At 38.6% G+C, this 19,072-nt stretch overlaps 1 long non-coding RNA gene across 2 annotated transcripts; it reads left to right on the forward strand.

The window, feature by feature from the left end:
* The first annotated feature begins 10 nt into the window (after positions 1-10).
* Positions 11-14,707, forward strand: LOC119879193. 2 transcript variants are annotated; one of them, XR_005387376.1, is made up of 5 exons: positions 11-191; positions 4,458-4,516; positions 6,401-6,444; positions 7,424-7,499; positions 8,325-8,488. It is a non-coding gene; the product is annotated as an uncharacterized LOC119879193 (long non-coding RNA). The 2 variants fall into 2 exon arrangements; XR_005387375.1 differs by lacking the exon at positions 8,325-8,488 and adding an exon at positions 13,937-14,707 and having other exon boundaries at positions 13-191.
* Positions 14,708-19,072: the final 4,365 nt, after the last annotated feature.

Genomic DNA, 19,072 nt, shown 5'->3' on the forward strand with positions numbered 1-19,072 from the left:
CCCGCCCAGGCCAGGCCCCCGCGGCGGCGCCTCCGGGCTCCAACGGCCTCAACGGAAGGCGGCGCGGGGGGCAGAGGCGCATCAGTCTGGGGGGGACCCGGGCGGGGGGCGTTGGGGAAGCCGCGGCCTGGACCGGGACCCACAGCGGCGGCTCCACCTGGGGCAGGGCTCTGACCCGCACTCGGCCTGCGGTAAGCAGCGCCCCACTGCGCGATGGGGGCTGAGGGCGGCCCCGGGAGGGACCCGGAGCGGGGAGGGCGGGACCTGAGGCCGGCGGGGGGCGCGGGGGGCGGGCAGGGGCCCGGGATGCTGGGGGGTCGGGAGGGACCCCGAGCGGGGAGGGCGGGACCTGAGGCCGGCGGGGTCGCGGGGGGCGGGCAGGGGCCCGGGATGCTGGGGGGTCGGGAGAGGGGAGCGTGGGCCAAGGACCCTGGGGCGTCGGGAGGGACCCCGAGCGGGGAGGCCGGGACCTGAGGCCGGCGGGGGTCGCGGGGGGCGGGCAGGGGCCCGGGATGCTGGGGGGTCGGGAGGGACCCCGAGCGGGGAGGGCGGGACCTGAGGCCGGCGGGGTCGCGGGGGGCGGGCAGGGGCCCGGGATGCTGGGGGGTCGGGAGAGGGGAGCGTGGGCCAAGGACCCTGGGGCGTCGGGAGGGACCCCGAGCGGGGAGGCCGGGACCTGAGGCCGGCGGGGTCGCGGGGGGCGGGCAGGGGCCCGGGATGCTGGGGGGGTCGGGAGAGGGGAGCGTGGGCCAAGGACCCTGGGGCGTCGGGAGGGACCCCGAGCGGGGAGGGCGGGACCTGAGGCCGGCGGGGTCGCGGGGGGCGGGCAGGGGCCCGGGATGCTGGGGGGTCGGGAGGGACCCCGAGCGGGGAGGGCGGGACCTGAGGCCGGCGGCGTCGCGGGGGGCGGGCAGGGGCCCGGGATGCTGGGGGGTCGGGAGGGACCCCGAGCGGGGAGGGCGGGACCTGAGGCCGGCGGGGGTCGCGGGGGGCGGGGCGCGGCGGGGAAGGCCCCGGGTCGCCCCTGGGCTGCATGGGGACTTGGCCAAGCCTGGCTCCCCGCTCGCCCCCCCGCTGCTCTGTGCCCCGCTGTCCAGGTCCCGAGGTACCGCCCTAAGGAACGTGCTAAGGCCCCTGTTTTTACCCCGAACCCTCATGGACTCTCTGATTGTGGCCACAAAATTAAAATTCTTTCCATTTTCTAAATTTCTGCAAGTTTAGCAGACAATGGCGAGAATTTTTATAAGACATACGAATTGTAGATTTAAAAAGCTGTGAGTATAACCTGGATTATTTATAGGATAAGTTATAATTTGCGTAATTTCATCTGAATAAGTTCTAAGGAATTAACTTACATAACTTAAAAGACACTTGCTTTAATATTTGTAATATGGAATATGATGGGTTTGAGCTTGTACCTTGTGAAAGATTTAAGAATTAAGCATAAACTCTTATCACTTGAGTATTGTTATTTTCAAAGTGCATTGATCAGCGACTGAACCACAAAACATATAGGTTAAAATAAGTGGTTTTATTCTCCGTAGGTTACCTATCTACACATCATAGTTGATAATGTTTTCTTATTAGCATGGTGTTAGACAAGATAATGATTTGAGGGTCCTTGTAGCTTGAAGAACAGGTAATCTGGTCTGTGTATTCTTACTGTCTATAGTGTAAGGAAGAATTATATTTATTTTTAAGTTATCACTGGTATTAAAATATGTATTTTTTGGACAAACAAATCAAAATAGAATTTAATTTTTTTAAATAATAAATTTATTTTTTATTGGTGTTCAATTTGCCAACATACAGAATACCACCCAGTGCTCATCCCGTCAAGTGCCCCCGTCAGTGCCCGCCACACAGTCACCCCCCCCCCCCACCCTCCTCCCCTTCCACCACCCCTAGTTCATTTCCCAGAGTCAGGAGTCTCCCATGTTCCGTCTCCCTTTCTAACATTTCCTACCCACGTCTTCTCCCTTCCCCTCTATTCCCTTTTCACTATTATTTATATTTCCCAAAGGAATGAGACCATACAATGTTTCTCCTTCTCCGATTGACTTACTTCACTCAGCATCATGCCCTCCAGATATTTGTCATTTCTAATGGCTGAGGAATATTCCATTGTATCCATAGACCACAGCTTCTTTATCCATCGTCTTTCGATGGACACCGAGGCCCCTTCCACAGTGTGGCTATTGTGGACATTGCTGCTAGAAACATCGGGGTGCAGGTGTCCCGGCGTTTCGCTGCATGTGTATCTTCGGGGTAAATCCCCAGCAGTGCAATTGCTGGGTCGTAGGGCAGATCTCAAAATAGAATTTTAAGCCTTCCGGTGGAATTTATGTAACATATTCAAATAAAATAAAATCACAGGTTCTGGGGAGTGTTTTTCATCCCTCTAAACCTCAGTCCCCTAACTCTGTTCCTTCACTTCTGGCTTCTGGTTCTGGAACATATAAAGCTAGCATAATTGGTAGGGTGGAGAAAAGAGACAAATACTCTTTTTGTGAATCAGAGGTGGTTCATAAGAAGTATGTCGTCTTTACAACTGGTTATGGGCAGTGACTATTGAAACGGTTTATAGTAATCTCAATCTTAGTTAAAAATTACAAGAGAAAAAGTCTCAACACTGAAATGGCTCTCAAAGCCTTCTCATCTCTTGCATATACAGAGACTAAGAGACTTGTGCACACAGAAATGTCATCTCATAAATTTTCTCAAGTGATATTTTTGCTTCTCATTTTAATCATAAACAACCATTCCCTTTCCTACTACTGATTAGTTATAAAATACTATACTTACACCATGTAGCTCAAATGCTATTATAACTTCTTATCGCCTCCACGATAAATCCAAAATTAATAGCATAGATATCAAGTCCTTGCTGACAAGGACTGTGAGGAATACCAATAAATTGCAACCTTATTTCCTACATAAATTCTAAAAAAAATGGAAAATTGAAAAGATGTTAGTGGCAGCAGGCTAAAGTAGTACTTTTCTTAAAGATAAAGATTAAATTGTAAGACACAGGTTACTCAGTATGAGAACCAAATGGTTAACTGATTGAGAGAATCAAGCAGACCTACCAAATGTGACGTGGGATATTTGGGAAGAGCATATCCCGTATCTATTCAAAATAAATACATAAGGAAATAAATATGTAAATTAATAAGTAAATCTTTTTTAAGCCTTAGAACACACACAGATCATGTCTTGTGTTTCTTGTCACTCTAAGAAGTCCTGATTTTCACAGGAAATTGCCATGTTACACATATTTTCAAATTAATGATCAGTTATTATTTCAGTGAAGGTTTAAGTGGTGAAGAGCTTCAAAGCATTATATACTAGGCTTTATGGGGAAACTTGGTATAGGTTTTGGTATTCTCCTAAAGCATTTTCCCAAAGTTCAGAAACTAGTGGGCCAGATGAACACATAAACAACACCAAAACGATAACACAAAACCTTTGGGATGACACTAAATAAGAGAAATACTGTTATAGGTGAATGATGTGCTATGATGGTAGGAGGGAAGAAAAGTTAATTTTCTATCCAGCAACTGATTCTAGTTAAAGGAAAACTTAATAAATAAATCAGAATTAAGAAAATGCTTGTTTCTGTATTAATCTTGATAAACCTAACATGAAAGATAATGTACACTGTACAGTAACATTATAAAATTACTGAACTATCTCCAGAAATATTCTGATATTTGAGCCTTTAGTACTCATTCCATGAAGACTCTTCCTTCTCACATAATGCAGTACTCCTAGTCTTCATTAAATATGGCTAATGCAATAAGTATTAGGCTCTGAAAATTTTCTTCAGAATTACATTTTTGTTAAGAAAAGATTTAAGGATCTTAGCAAAAATAGGTGTTTTTTTTCTTGACATTTATAAGAGAATTGGATAGGATCATAAAAGTCTGTTTGGGTTAGTATAGAGAATCTAGTCAGTACTGTTTTACAAAACTCTTTGCTGTGATGGATATGTTGTAAAATTCTCACTGTCCAATGCAGTGGCCATTAGCCCCATGTGAATCTTGAGTCCTGGAAGTGTGGCTGTTGCAACTGAGGAACTAAATTTTTATTTTATTTCAATGAATTAAATTAAAACAACCACATCTGGCTAGTGGCTGCCGTATTGTATAACCAGCTCTAGAATGAATATATGAAAATTGGTTGGGGCACTCTTGGTTAATTGATGGGGTAAGGAAACCAGAGCTGACAAACCAAGGTAACCGGTGGAGCCTCTGCTAGTCCCTGAAGCCCACGCATTCCTCATTTTCCTCTTCAGTGCATACAACTAATGTGGCAGGTCTGCCGCTTGATCCTAAAGGAGCAGGTGATCCTGACCATAAAAGTATGATAAATGATGCATCTAAGAGGTGGCAAAGTGTAGCCACCTCCTCCTTCAGGAGAGCTACCTCTAATGAATTCATCGTTTCCTTTCCAAGGTGTGCACGTCTAGTAGGAGACAATCACTAATTGCCTGCTGACTAGATCGTCAAACAAAGTGAGTAAGCTATACAATTGGAAAGGAGTAGATAAATAGAAAAGATTGTGAATGTGGAATGTATAGTATTTGAGATTTTCATTGCATTTGTTTTGAACTTATAGATCAAGTTGGGAATAATTGGTATTTTACCAGTATTGAGTCTATGAATCCATAAAAATAGAATATTTCCTATTCTTTTACATCCAATTTGTCTCATCCAAGTTTTATAATTTTCCACATATAGGTTTCATACACATTGGTTTTTAGTTTTGTTACATTGTGGTCTGAAAACATACTTGTATGTTTTTTATTATCTTAATTTTTTTATGCTGTGATCTGTGGTGTCTCTGAATATGGTATCTTGTGGAGTCCGCCGAGTGAGCTTGCAAAGGCTGTGTATTTTTCTCTCATTAGGAGTATTCGCCACCTACTGTCAATGTCGGTTAGATCAAGTTGATTCATAGGGTTCTATATTCTACCGATTTCAGGTTCAGCTCATCTATATCCTTACTGATTTTCAGCCTGCTAGGTCAACCAGTTCTTGAAAGAGAGGTGTTGATATTTCTAGTCATACATACAGTTTAAACTAATCTAAGTATACTTTGAAATGATGCTATACCACTTCACATAGAGTACAGGTATCTTTTAATAGAGTATTACCAATTCGTCCATCGTAAGCCTTAGGAAAATTCTTTCATTCATTTCACTTGGCTATATGCTATATCAGCTAGTAACATCATTATTACTGTTTTAGATAAACAGGTATTGGTCAACTGATTTTATTTTTATTTTTTAAAAGATTTTTTTGATTTATTTTAATAGAGAGCAGTAGGAGAGAGAATGTACTCAATTGTGCTCATAGCTGATTTAACATAGCCAGGGAAAGAAATAGCAAACTTGAACATAGGGTAGCAATAATTACCCAAACGGAAGCGCAAGGATACAAAAGTATAAATCACATTCCTACCATCAATGCCTGACAGACCCAGTTGCTCTCCATCTGTGCACTGCTACATATTGTCATCCATTCTGATTTGGTCCTAAAGATGATATGTAGTAATATCTCATTATAGGCTTTTTTGAAGGATAACAATATTTTATTTAATAGTTTTCTATACATTTATACCTTGTAAATATTTAGACATAGGAGATAGTACCTACCCTTCCCATCTTGATCCCCATCAGACAAATGTTTGGAGGCGAGCCTGTGCTGAGGCATTGTAGGGCAGTAACAGGGAAACAGTTACTTTCAATCCCCGACACCATTCTAGAGTGGACTTTACAGAAACACACCATGGGCTGCCTGGGTGCCTCAGGTCATCATCTCATGGGGGTGTGATATGAAGCCAGGGTCGGGCTCCCACGCTCAGCACGGAGTCTGCTTGAGGAGTCCCTTCCACTGCCCCCCTCCCCACTGCCTGCTAACGTTCTCTCTCTCACACACACAAAATACATCTTTTTTAAAAAAGAAATAAACTCTGTTAACACAGCAGGAATTCCTTCTCTAGGTTGACAGTATAGATGCTGACCTATGTATTTCCATGTGTCAGTTAATCATGCTCCCATTTCTAATCTATTTTTTATCTCAGAAGTTTCTAAGGATGTCCCATCTATTTCTCTTGGTCCTTACTCATAACAACAGATCTTTTCTTGCATTTTTTGTGTCCGGTACACTTTATTTCTTTATGTAAATCCAAGGTTTTGACATGTTATCTTGCTCCTTTAAAAGAACTTTCAAAATGCCTTATAGTACAGTCTGCAAACAATAAATTTTTCTTAATTTTTAAGAAAATGCTTATTTCATTAATTGAACAGTTTCATCTGATGTAGAATTCTACACAGGTAGTTTTTTTTCTTTTTCATACTTTCATAGTTTGACTGCTCTCTCTTCTCTTTGCATAGATTCTGATGAGCAGCTGGCTCTAATTATTGTCATTCCTTTGCAGGTAAGGTTCCTCCCCTCTGGCTGCCTTAAAGGTTTCTATTTGTCTTTTGTTTTCCTGCACTTTCAATATGAATTGCTAGGTGTGTGCTTTTGATATTTATCCCACTTGTGTTTTCTGAGCTCCTGGGATCTGTGATTTGAGGAAATAAATCATTGTGTCTTCAAATATTCATCTGCTCATTTCCCATTCTTCTCCTTCTGTTATCCCAATTACTTAAATGTCGTACTTTTTTTACTTTGTCCCAGTCTTGGGTTGTTGTGTTTTGTTTGCCTGTTATTGCCCTACAATTGCCTCAGCACAGGCTCGCCTCCAAACATTTGTCAGATGGAGATCAAGATAGGAAGGAGAGGTACTATCCCCTATGTTTTAAATAGTTACAAGGTATAACATGTTTAGAAAACTATTAATAAATATTGTTATCCTTCAAAAAAGGCTATAATGAGATATTACTACATATCATCTTTAGGACAAATCAGAATGGATGACAATATCTAGCAGTGCACAGATTGAGAGCAACGGGTCTGTCAGGCATTGATGATAGGAATGTGATTTAGAGGAAAATTTGCAATCTCTTATGAATTTCAAACACTATACTTCCATACCATCCAGCAATTACTTTCTAGGTATTTACTCAGGAGAAATGACTACTGATATATTCAATAGTATGGATGATGATAATAAACAGTGTGCACCCCGTATACTTGTTATGCAGATTAAAGACTTAATATATGTAACAAATTTAGAACAGTGCATAACACATGAACACAATTTAAGTACTAGTTGTTTGCTTTTTTTATTGTTTTTATTGGACATTAGCACAAGTTTTCATTGGAAACTTTTCTAGTAGTACTTATAAGAATGAATAACATGGAAGGAAATGGAAACTTTTGGTGGGCAGAGCAGAACCAGAGAATGTATATTTATAAGATGTAAGAAGCACTAGAGTAAGAATGTTTTTCTCTCTTGTTCACTGATATAGGCCAAGTATCCCAAATAGAGTCTGGCATAGAGAAGTCAATAGATGCTTGTGGAATTGAATCAGCATGGACATGAAGGTACAATTCCCGCATGTCCAACACTTATGAAAATTAAACATTCCCATTACATGTGAACATCTACAGCTCAACATGTAATGCACATGGGAATAGAATTTGAAATTGTTTCATGAACTACTGTCCCAAACTTGAAAAATGAAATCTGCATGAAGTAGATAATTTGCAGGTAGGAAAAAAGGCTACAAAAGGGCCTTGGTGATAAGTCAAAGGCATCTGATAGGACTAAAAGAAGATGGCAATAATTTACATTAGCTGAGGGAAAAAATGGGAGGAAATGGAAAAACTCTAAGGAAACAAGTTTTTGTTGATCAGGGAATTCCTTACTTCTTCTCTATGATGAACGTATCACACTGAACCTTGCACAGTAGTTAAACTTGACAAAATTTGGTTTCATCTTCTCCCTTCCTTTTGCTAGTCTATATGGTTAAGAGATGACCAATATGAATGGAAGTTCACAAAATGATTATCATGAAAACTAAACTTTTAATTCTGCCTTGGACGTCCATATACAGCTTGCTTTAAAGTCTTAGGAACACCTTTTACATGAGCAGAATGGCTTTACATAATGGCCCCAGATGCTTCATTACAAAAGAGATATGTACCTTCTTCAACACACCTCAAGCTGAGCATCCCTGACTGCTCTTCAGTGAGTGAGCCAATTATGTCAGTTAGTTGGCAAGGGACTAGAGCAAGTTGCTACTATCATGTGATTCTGTTTACTTTCCTGTGATACTTCCTATGAAAAGGAACTTTACAGCATTGTTCTATCTTTTCTATTCTCCCATTAGTCTGTTTTTTCCTGAGACACATATTCTTACGCTTTAGGTTATCATGAACTATTGGTGAGACCATGGCTGATTTGCAAGATTGACTTGCACACTGAACTCAACTTGATTTTGTAAACAGCTAATGCAAAGAGAGATACTCTGGGTCTAAGCAATTCTCTATTCAAAGTCTTGTGCATTCAGGCAAAACTGAATTCCCAATCTGATATGTTGTGAGTCTATAATTTTAGAAGAGAATGCAGGGGTGTGGGTCTTGATGAATGCAAGTTAATATGGCCACGCATATTACCTGTCCAGAGTCAGTCTTTTCACCCAACTGATCTCTCATTGGAGAGTGCATGAAATAGGACAGTACATTGGAAAAACGGGGCCAGAGTGAAGAAACGGAGCTGAAGGAAACAATGTCTATGAGTGAAATGTGAAATCTCTAAAAAGTGAAATGCTTTTGCTATGCTTGTAATGGAAGATGAACTAAAATTTTATCAATAAGCAGTCTTAAAGGCCACTTCTAAAGAACACTCCTCTTATATTAGTTCAGTGATACAGAAGAGTAAATATAAAATAACTGTGAAAATATAAGAATATAATGATAGATATTAAATTAGTTGTCCCTTCCAGTAGCATGATAAAGAGCTATCAAACCATAAATTTTCAATGGAATTACCTATTGGATGACAAAACCCCTAATATAAAGAGATTTAGATCCAGTTCCTAAACTGACTACTTAGTAATTATTCCTATAGAAAAACAGATTTATTCCTAAACATTGGCAGTGAACTATGTCAGAGTAAACTACTTTTTCTTCAGGTTAAAATAAATTTTAAAAAATACCTCAAAGGGTTCATAGTTATCTGGAAAATCAAATTTAAGTGCATATCTCAATATCAATAAATTTAACCTATTGTGATAGGTTTATGTAGTACACAATTTAAATTAGCAATGCATACTTCATGAAATTAAACTGTTTCATATGTAGTTATAAAAAGGTGAAGATGAAATCATCAAATACGAAAGAAAATACTAGGATCCATAGATATTTTATTTTTATTTTTTAAAAGATATTTTAAATATTCCCCAAAAAGTCTATATATTGGCATGTCTCCGTGTGTGTTTATACTAATTTTTTTGCGTAAGCATAAGCATACATCTGTGTATATATGTGCATATATATACTTATTATATAAACAGGTAGAATGTTAAGGATTTTAAGAGGAAACTGTAAAGAAGAAGAAAGAAAGCATTGCTTATCCTCAGACTCGAGAGGACTGTTATTTTACATAGGTTCACACTAATTTAATCTGTAGCTCGTCTAGGTGAGTAAGTATCCACAAATATGCCTTTACCTTATGATGTAACCAAAAGTCCCCTTTAAAAAACAAAACAAATAAAAACAAGGCTTAGATAATAAAGCCAGGGTCTACTTGACAATATTTCATGTAGTTCTGATGAATTTTAAGAAAGATTATGTTCATTTAGACAGGTACCTTGCTAAAAGTTGAGCATCTTGATTTCTATGACTTTTAAATATTAGAATTATCATGTATATTTGGCACAGACGGTAAATGTTTACTAAGTGAGTATTGACTTAGGTCTTGGGTATTTTAAATGGTTGAGTTTCTGAGTTGATAAGCAGGACAACTGAGTTAATAAGTTGTCCTTATTAAAAAGGAAAAAGGTGTGTGTGTATATGGATTTCTGAAATTTTAATGACATTTATACTATTCAGCTAACATTCAATTTATTTTTGACTATTAATATGAAATCTTCCTTTATTGAAGCACATTATTAATTTCCTGGTTGCTTTTATTATTGCCCAAAGGTAGTAGAAAATTCAAATTCAGTTAAGTTAAAGTTAAGCAATAAAAATTTATAATAACTATGAATAAATACAAAGATTAACATACCTTTTTCATGAAATGTGACAATGTTATGATCACAATGCACATCTACCACTTGAACCTAATCCGTTATTTTTGACCTAAGAAATCCTATCCATTAACTTTTCCTTTTTTCTTGATATTATACCATTAAGAATAATCAGTAGGAGAGTCAACCCCATGTACAGCACTGTGAGGTGAATACCAAAATGAAGTAGTATCTGTATAACAGCCAATCAACCAACATGTCAACGAACAACCATTTTTGACAGCAAGAAGAAATGCATGCTATGATTTATTTATTGACAATGGTTTCCAGAATGTACTATATCCACCTCAAGGATGCATAAGTTACATTACTGGGGTAGAATAAGAGAGTATTAGAATTATTTATTAATCTTTTAGTTTTCTACTTTTGGTTTCCTGTAATACCTTTATTAATCATGAACAGAGAATCATAATATATTACAGATATATCGTCATATATTTTTTAACTGGTTGAAGAATATGACACCAAAAAATGTTGAAGACTTTCTGGGAAGCATGTTAGGGAGTTGTAACTGAAAAGTAAAATTGAATATAGAGAAAATGTTGGGTTTAAGTGTTATTAGAGTGGTTTAACTATCAGCTTTATCATGTAAGTGGTTCTGCTATGGTTCTCACTTAATTTCTAAAAATTTGTATCAGCAGGAAACAGATGTACACTTCAGGAGGTAGCCAAGGAAAATATAATACGAGAACTACTTATACAGGAGTCAATAGAGTTTAGATAAACAAGGAATGGTTGGTTGTACACTGGGCTAGTAATCAGCGGTTAAGTCATCACTATTCCTAAATCTTAAACGGAAAGGGAGAAGGGCCACTTATATGAGCTCATAAAAAATACCTTTTTTGCAGAGGGTCACCTGACAGAGGCTGTGGCCTTTGGGTTTGGGGACAGATGATGTCTACTCTCCAAGGAAGAACCAAGGAGTAGATATCTTGACTTTACTTTTTGACCACCCTCCAAACCTCTTCCTGGTCCCTCCCCTTGGCCGGATCCAATCTGAAGCCAGAGAAGGACGTGCACAGATGTAGTCCATACAGGACAGCCTCCTTGGGCATAGTTTGAGAAAGAAAGTGGAGTGTGGATATGCAAGAAAAAATTGAAAATTTCCTGCTGCATTCCACTCCTCTTTATTCTTGGCATCTTTTCTTTTCCAGATGAAAAAAAGGTGTCTCTAATACAAGGGATACATGAATCCCATCACCTCATAACCTTATGACTTGATGTCAGTTTAGTCATAATTCCCACATAAAATCTATAATGTTGGCAAACCTCAGTATGCCAGCTTTATGTAAATAATCTAGGGGGAAAAGTGAGAGAAGAAATTCTCAACATAAAATATAGCTGCCATAGTCCCATAACTTGTGTAACCTCTCATATGACCTTAAATGGCAATTATATATTCTTCTAGCTACATCCACTCAATGTGTATTCCAAGCTCTGTCAGTGACTGGGCTATAGTATTCTTTATCTGGCGATATGATCTTGTGGTATAAGCCTTTGATTGCTTCTGCCTTGATTGGATTGCTTCATTATTTCTGTTACCTGACCTTTTATAGAAAGTGAGGCAAATCCAGAGAAACCTCTAGGTTCTAGAAATGGTTCTTGCTTCCATTGTGCGGCAGCAACCTGATTTCCTATTGTTAAATAACATCAATCACCTCAACCATGGTTGTAGTCCCTTTCTCTGCCAGTAAGTTTAAGAGCTCGAGGAGTGTACAATGGCCCGAGGGCATACTTACTTTCCAATTTAACAGAGATTGTGTTGTCTAGGGGAAGCATTTCTTCTGTGTAAACTAGGGCACTTCTACCTATTTGCTGAAAGAAGCTACTCTCACTACCTTCCTCAGTTTCTGGATTTGTGCCATTTTGACAGCATGAGAGATGGCATGTGTTGGATAATGGTGTAAGGTCTGTAACATCTGGTGGGAGGCCATCCCAAATCCACAAGATTTTGTCTCTCGAAAGATGCTACAGCAAGTCTTTAGCAGATTATTCCATTCTATCAGATCTGCTACTTGTAGATGTTGAGACCAGTGGATTTTGGGGTGAGCTCATGGACACATTTCTTTTGTTGCAAACTACTTCCCTTTGTCTGAGGTAAGATTATGTCAGATCCAAAGAAAATAAGGATTTTGTAAGCCTACATACAGGTCATGATGCTGACAGAATTGTGACCAAAGAAGGAAGATTCCATATATGTCTCTTCCTGCAAAGAAAACATATTTTCCCATCGTGATAAAAGGAGTCAAGTAGAAACAATGTCATACCAGTTAGACAGAAGGTTGGCCCTATGAATGGCTTTGTGTTGTCTTCTGCCGTCAGCACACTGGTGGCCATAACTGTATCAACTGTAAAGAGGATTTTTTGGTGTGTGGTGGTGAAGAGGAATTTCATGTTGTCAAACCTGGCCCCCTGTGTTATCCTGGCCCTACTAGTAACTTCCCATTGAGAAACCACTTGGATTAATGAAAATGAGGACTAATAGCTATAGAATAGGTAATTTTGTGCGTCTGATTATTGAGGTCCCTCTGCAGCGTCAGCCTTCTCTGGAAGATTAAATGGGACATGAATATCCATAGTTTATGCTCTTTCGAAGGGGACCACTCCTATACTTCATCAGAACTTCTTGTCATCAACTTTTCAATTGGGTTCTTTTAAGTCCCTTACCAGTGGCCCAACTTGTCAGCTACTGCTCGAGGATTAGTGTAGATCACGACCTCAAGCTCTCTCTCCCTTTATGCTGGTTGGGGCATAGGGGGTGGGTAAAATGGGTATATTTTCACAAACTTGGTGAATCACAGGTGTGATGACAGATCAAATGCTGGGAGTTTATCATTTTGTATCTTAGGAACAATTTATATTAAGTATTAGGCTATGTAAGGGGCTTCTTTAAAATGACCATTGTTATGGAGCCTGGGTGACTCAGCTGATTAAACATCTGGCTTCTGCTCAGGTCATGATCTCAGGGTCCTGGGATAGAGCCCTGTGCCAGGTCACACTCAGTGGGGAGTCTCCTTCTCCCTCTCCTCTCTCTCTCTGCCCCTCCCCCCGCTCATGCTCTGTCTCTCAAATAAGTAAAATCCTAAAATAAAATAAATAAAATGACCATTTTTCTACTTGAAATGTGCCTTTACAGAGGGCTTCCCAAAGCAGCTGGCAGCCTAAATTGTTGCTTTTGCTTCCGAATTTGTTTTGTTTGTTTTTTTTTTTTTTGGCAGTGTAGGCAGAGGTTGGAGGTGGGATTTCCTACTTAAAGCTCAAACTAAGGCTATTACTAGAGCTATTGCAAGATGAAGGTCTTTTAAATAGTTTTAATGAGGAAGCTCATTCTTAATGTAGAAGGAAGTAATTTCATATTTCAACATTATTTATTACCTCAGCGAACACTTTAAACGCTGGGTCAATTGTTTCCAGGAAACATTTATGACTCTAGCATGTGCCAAACAACCTCTTACTGAACGTAAGAATAGCCCTAGCTTAATAGATGTGTACCATGTTTTTGAAGGACGATTAATGAAAACAAAGTCAAACATTTTATACTAATATAGGAATTTTTTTTCCTAAAAAGAAACCAAGGACTTTGCTACTTGTCTTTGCTCGGCTACTAAATGTTTTCCTTATCTGTAAGCTGTACTGAAGCTCCTGGAAAGAACTTTCCAGCTGGGGGAAAAAAAAAACACCATAATTCTTTATGGGTGATCTACCTGTTTTTCATCTTATGTACAGTGAGAAGCTTTCCTTCCTTCAGGAACTCCACCCTACACTGATCCTTCTTTTTTCATGCCACCAGCATCCTACTGACTTTACTTTGTACCTGTCACTGTCACAGCAAGTTGTGTCTCTCTTCACTGAAGCCACATTTCTGATTAATATGGGCTGAAATCATCTTATGTGGCAAGGGACTGATTGAGAAAATACAGATAATTCTAAAGAAAGGATGTAAAAACTCTTCTAATGAATCGCTACTAATCTTCACTGATGACAAGGGCATGTACATCATGGAACTTAATTTTTTATAGAAATGGGCTATTTTGGAACATTCTTCCATGATCTCTTTTTCTCATTTGATAATAATATGAACATCCTCCATATCATTAAATTCTTTTGTATAGGAAATTTTTAATTATTGTATGGTTTCATTAAATATAATATAGTTTATAGTATTTACTGCATGTGCATATGCGTATATTCAGAGAGAGAGAGAATATATATTTATTTTCACCTACATCTACAGACACATAATACAACTTTAATCAGCTATGTTGGTAAAACTTTGGACATATTGTATTTATAGTTTCTGAGAAGATATTTAAAAAAAAAATTCTTGAGTTAAAGGTTATAAGCTGTGTTTCATCTTCTTGTATAGAGCATTATAGGAAGGTGTGATACGGGCACCCACTATAGTACTTATGTGCATTGTCATATAACATTCATTCATTCATTCATTCATTCATTTTGTTTCTAAGTTAACTGCGGTATAATTGAAAAATAAAAATCATTTAGATTGATGATGAATAATGTGGTATTTGGGTTTTTTGTTGTTTTTTTTTTAAGATTTATTTATTCATTCATGAGAGACACACACAGAGAGAGAGAGGCAGAGACCCAGGCAGAGGGAGAAGCAGGCTCCTCCAGGAGCCCAATACAGGATTCGATCTTGGGATCCCGGGGTCATGACCTGAGTCGAAGGCAGCTGCCCACCCAGGCGTCCCTACAATGTGGTATTTTGATATATGTCTCCCATCCAAGTACTATAACCAGGCCCGAACCCTGTTTAGCTTCCAAGATCAGATGAGATTGGGCATGTTCAGGGTGGTATGGCTCCCATCGCTCATGCTCTCCTCTCTCTCTCTGAAATAAATAATAAATAAATAAATCAGATATATAAAAAATAAAATAAATTTTTTCTCACTCAGTTTTTTTCTACCTGTAGATTGTCTAATCTCTTTTTCTCAAATAAACAATGCTCATTGTAAAGGAGACATTTCTGCAATTGAGAAACAAGTTCATAATACAGTGTACATACATAACCAATAATGAAATTAATTTGTAGTATTCCATTGATAGATTGGTCAATTTGTTTGTTTTTACGTAGTTATCCTCCTTATCGATAGGAATTCTAAGATAAAAGTCAATCTCCTTAAAATCTTTGCAGTATGAACCATGATAAAAAAATGAAATTATATATATATATATATTCACACGCACATATATGTAAAGATTCTGCTTTTATATTTCTACAAGCTTTCCAATGTCATTTTGAGTGAACTTAATCATTATTTTTTAATGATTTCACCATATAATTAGGAAAAAAAATGACTTACAGCACAGTATATTACTTTTGCAGTTCAATCGAGCTTTGGAATCCGGCATTTCCATTCATATTCAAATTAATAATCATGAAATCATAATGTAGATTTTGTTGCCTTTTGTGTTACATTTGCCTGTTAGAGCAGAAAAGTTAAATAAATATTTTACTGATGCTTCCTTTTTTTTAAGTTTGGCTTTGGGGGACATGATATTGTGTGGATGTAGGTGGTCTTTTTTTCTTTTTAAGCTATGTAGAGGAGAGAAATGAACAGGTTAGAAAAGAAATAGGAGTTGCTTTTTAAACAAATTACAGACCAGAGATAAACCACATACCCAATCCCTTAATCTGTCCCATTTCTTATTTATATTAATTGAAGAAAAAATACTGGCTTTGTAGCAAGATGCATTCTTCCAAGTAACACTCAGAAAAAGAAAAAGGCTACTTCCACATTGTAATTACTTAGCATTCTTTTTCATTTTGCTTGAACAAGGTGAAAAATGTCAGTAGGTCTGCTCATGCAAAAGAAAAGAAGTATAAAATATCAAACATGCATTCATTAGAGATTATTATAGAAAAGAGTATTTAACTTTAGGGAGGAAACACTTAACCTGATACACATTAAGTTCTCCTCTCTTCTCCTCTAAGAAAATGAGAATAATTAAGGAGAATGATTACAGGTGCTGCTAATTGGTTCCAACCTTAAGGACACCACTTATGACACTTTTGTTTTATTGATGATAATTCTATAACATAATCATACTTACTCTTATTACCATTGACAAAACTATCGTCTTGAGAATGCTAAGCACAGCAAATGGCTGTACCTTTGAATATATTACAAAAAACAAGTGCTTTTGTGTGCCTTAGTTGATCTTCATGCCATTAGATGTAGCTGAGTGCCACGTTTTTCCACTTGGAATAAATGTTAACCCTGACTACTTCCTAGACTTGGTAGCATTTGGTGGACTCCGGTGCATTTTTCTGCAATGTGATATGCACTTGTTGGAGTGTATAGAGGGAATTTATTTTTTATTTTTATTTTTTTAAAGACTTCGTTTATTTATTCATGAGACAGAGAGAGAGGCAGAGACACAGGCAGAGGGATAAGCAGGCTCCCTATGGGGAGGCCCATCCAGAACTCGATCCCAGGTCCTGGGATCACAGGATCATGACCTGAGCCAAAAGCAGATGGTCACCCATGAGCCACTCAGGTGCTCCTATAGAGGGACTCTAAAAGAAATGTAAATGGTGAGTTGATTTCTTAATTTCTAAGAATTCTTGACCTCAAAATCTTAATCACTTTTGATTTTCTGAAGGACTTTTAAAATTTAAGAAAAATTTTGAACAGCTCTTCTTTTAATGTTATTTTTCCCTTGAACTCTTCACTCTTTTAAAGAACACGTACATATGCATGTGTGTATACATGTATTAACTCATATCACGTTAGTTTTCAAAAACTTTTTCTTCTCTCTTTCCATAACTGCCATCATTTTTATGAGAAAAAAAGCAACTTTAAATAGTGTGTTCCTACTCTCTAGTCAGTTACCTTGCCCAAGTCCTGAAACCTTAACTGAGGGATCCCTGGGTGGCTCAGCGGTTGGGCGGCTGCCTTTGGACCAGGGAGTGATCCTGGGGTCCCGGGATCGAGTCCCGGGATCAAGTTCTGGGTCAGGCTCCCTGAGGAAGCCTGCTTCTCCCTCTGCCTGTGTCTCTGCCTCTCTCTCTCTCTGTCTCTGTGTGTGTCTCTCATGAATAATAAATAAAATTCTTTAAAAAAAAGAAAAACAAGGAATTTGGATACATGCGGTGACACAGAGAATGAATAATGTACTGCACACACACACTAAACAAATGCACAAAAAAGAAACTTTCTTGAGAATTTTATGCCATGTCTTCAAAACAGAGATGATAGGCATATGAGGTATAATGCAACAGCTGATGACAAGAATGATATTTAAATATATACATTTTATTACTAAAACAGTAAATTATTAAAGAAATGACAATTGAAACAACACTAATAACACAAATTATTTGCATATCATATGGAGGGGGAAGATAAATACTACACAATGCTGGCAAGAGTATGGAGAAAGTAGTGCTCTGATTTTCTGCAATAGTGCTAATCGGTAAAACTTTTTGGAAATTACTTTGAAAATACATCTTGAGGGATCCCTGGGTGGCGCAGCGGTTTGGCGCCTGCCTTTGGCCCAGGGCGCGATCCTGGGGACCCGGGATTGAATCCCACATCGGGCTCCTGGTGCATGGAGCCTGCTTCTCCCTCGGCCTGTGTCTCTGCCTCTCTCTCTCTCTGTGACTATCAAATAAATAAAAATTGAAAAAATATATTAAAAAAAGAGAAAATACAGCTTGGTTCAAATATTGCATAACCTTTGACTCAGCGATACTATGTTTATAAATGGACCATGTGTGTACTAACACAAGTCATACAAAATGTATGCACAGAAGTATTTGCTGAGTGAGTGTTGAGCTTTAGCTCTAGAATCAGACAGACCTGAGTTGTAATTACCATTTCGTTACTTTCTTTTTTAAATATATATTATATATATATATATATATATATATATATATTGGAGTTCGATTTGCCAACATATAGTATGACCCCAGTGCTCCTCCCATCAAGTGCCCCCCTCAGTGCCCATCACCCTGTCACCCCATCTCCCCCACCTACCTCCCCTTCCACTTCCCCTTGTTCCTTTCCGGAGTTAGGAGTCTCTCATGTTCTGTCTCCCTCTCTGATATTTCTCACTCATTTTCTCTCCTTCCCCTTTATTCCCTTTCACTATTTTTTTATATTCCCCAAATGAATGAGACCATATAATATTTGTCCTTCACCGACTGCCTTATTTCACTCAGCATAATGCCCTCCAGGTCCATCCATGTCGAGGCAAATGGGGGGTATTTGTCGTTTCTAATGGCATTACTTTCTAGATATGTGAGCTTAGGCAAGTTACATAGCATGTCTAGATTTCACTATCCTTTGAGAATTAAATGAAATGATGTCTATAAAGTGTGTAAGAAAGAGTTTGGCACCTCCTAAGTACTTGAGAGATGTTTATTAGTCTTTGTAGTGAAGATAATATTGTTATAAATATTATGCAACATCATTTATAATAGTTAAGGTTTCAAAACAAGCCCCTTATTCAACTGGGATATCAGTTAAATAAACTTAGGTTCATTGAATAGAATACAACAGAGTCACGCAAAAGAAGAAGATCAATCTATGTGGAAGAAAAGGCAAGAAATACTTTGAAAAACATAGTTTTAGTATTAATAGTATTATTCCACGTGTGTGAAAGACACTAATATATTTGACTAGTCTATTATCAACAGAAAGAGGGAAAAGAATATGAACCAACATATTAATAGTGGTTATCTCTGGGAAGTGGAATAATGAGCCATTTTTATTTTTCTCTATTATATTTTTTGAGAAATTTAATGTTTTTTAAGGTCATTCTTTATTGTCTGCCAAAGTCAAAAAATGTATCAGGAAAAATTAATCCTGCTTTTCTGGCATTAAGGATATAGAC

Source organism: Canis lupus, unplaced genomic scaffold (assembly GCF_011100685.1).
Source record: "Canis lupus familiaris isolate Mischka breed German Shepherd unplaced genomic scaffold, alternate assembly UU_Cfam_GSD_1.0 chrUn_S388H548, whole genome shotgun sequence".
NCBI classification, from domain to species: domain Eukaryota; kingdom Metazoa; phylum Chordata; class Mammalia; order Carnivora; family Canidae; genus Canis; species Canis lupus.